Source organism: Pteropus vampyrus, unplaced genomic scaffold (genome assembly GCF_000151845.1).
Source record: "Pteropus vampyrus isolate Shadow unplaced genomic scaffold, Pvam_2.0 Scaffold58, whole genome shotgun sequence".
Taxonomy (NCBI): domain Eukaryota; kingdom Metazoa; phylum Chordata; class Mammalia; order Chiroptera; family Pteropodidae; genus Pteropus; species Pteropus vampyrus.
The window spans coordinates 10,930,417-10,932,347 of NW_011888839.1; the positions used below are offsets into that span (position 1 = coordinate 10,930,417).

At 31.8% G+C, this 1,931-nt stretch overlaps 1 pseudogene; it reads right to left on the reverse strand.

Moving 5' to 3' along the window:
- Positions 1-1,539: 1,539 nt before the first annotated feature.
- On the reverse strand, positions 1,540-1,658 carry LOC111740168 (annotated as a pseudogene).
- Between the last annotated feature and the right edge of the window lie 273 nt (positions 1,659-1,931).

A 1,931-nucleotide genomic window follows, 5' to 3' on the forward strand; every position in this document is an offset into this window, starting at 1 on the left:
TCTAAATTCATGCTTTTTCTTATATAATATGACCAGACTTCTCTTGTCAGCTGGGGACAAGAAAAGTTGATGACCACCTAGAAGTGTTTCCAAAACATGACCGTGCATTAGAATCAACCAGGGAGTGTTTATTTACTATTTTTGACTATTCCCCAAATCATGACTACAAAGTTAAAATTTGGGATTATGAGGCTCCGGGATCAGTTTTATTATTATAATTTTTATTTCACCTGCTCATTTTGATACAGCTGATCCATTGAGAAATATATGGCAATAAATGGTCAAGAGTAAAGGCTTGATAAAAATGAAAATAAATTCTCAGAAATAAATTCTCACATCAGTAAGAAAACAATAAATAAGAAAAATTTCCTTCTTCCAAATTCAAGTACTTTTAAACTGGGATTATTATAGGGAGTATTTATTTCAGCCCCAAACCACCAGAGTACACAAAAATTCACTTTTTGCCAATGAAGAGCTCTGAAAAGCATAGTAGTGGAGAACTTTGAGGCTGAGTTTACCAGCTCAGTCATTGATCAGTATGATCAGCATAACTAGAAGAAAGAAGAAAATTTACTACTGGCCACTGTCTCCTTGACCAAAAAATCCGAACAGATTGTTCATAGAATATCAGGAGAATTTACATGTATATCATAAGCTAAGTAGTCAATGACTAAGGTCAATAGACAAATATTTTCTAAATTTGCTTAATTCTAAATATAACCTAGTATATTTGTTAAAAATAAAGATTTCTGAACCTACTAAAAATTTACTACACATTGGAATTTCGACTCTTTAAAGAATACTAATGAAAATCTCTATTTTTAGTGAGTGCTCCATGAATTTTATAAACAGGCATGTTTGGACAACCCTGTGCTAAACTTTCAACTTCACGAAGTCAGGGATATGTGCTTTTTTCCCCTCATTCCTGGATTAACTTTCCACAGTGCATGACACTGAAGCACTCAGTGCATGATTGTGGGTAAATAAATTTTGTCAAAATAATATAAAATGAAGACTTTCAAAAAGAACATGAGAGAAGCCAGGAGCAACATGACATAGCAATTTATAAAGTTCCAGGGTATTAAGAGGAAATCTAAATAATTGGAAATTTCATCTATTAAACCACTAAAACTAGGACTTAGCAATGATAGTGATGAACATTATGAATGAACATTATAAAGAAATGTTGGTCATTGGGCAGGATCACTCTACAGCTATGAAAAGAATGTTAGAGAAATTGTACATTTTTTAAGGACATAAGTAGGAAAATGAAGAAAAAAGAATCAGATGATAAAGAAGAAAATGAGGAAGAAGAACAATATAGAATTATTAATTCAGTCTTCTGAATTAATAATTAAAATCTCAGCTAAATCAATGTAACTGACTAATTACATTGTACTAGACTAAAAGGGCTAATACATTGTGACTTTTTGGCTATTTTTCTTTTTTTTTTAGGATGAGGCAACCCTTGGTTGACCTCACAGATTGCAAGGACCTTGTCAGTTTACAATAACTTATTTTTTATTTTTTATATTTTTACACCTACAGCTCCTGGTCTTCCTAGGTGGTCTCCCATCCAACTACTAACCAGGTCCAACCCTGCTAAGCTTCCGAGATCAGATGGGATTGGGCTTGTTCAGGGTGGCGTGACTGTACTTTTTGGCTATTTTTAAAACAAATTTTTCTCCATAAAGCCATAGTTTAAAAAATACTAATATAGGCAAGCCCATCTATCAGCTGTTAGATATATTGGTGTCAAATTTGAACACAAATAATTAAAGTAGAAAATTTTCTTCCCTTTTCCTTTGGTTTCTGTGTATTGCCATTTATCTAACCAAATTAAATATCTAATTCATTTATTTTAATTTGCATTAATAATAAATATTTATAGTGATAATTTTACCTCTAATCATAGTTTTAAACCTGAATAC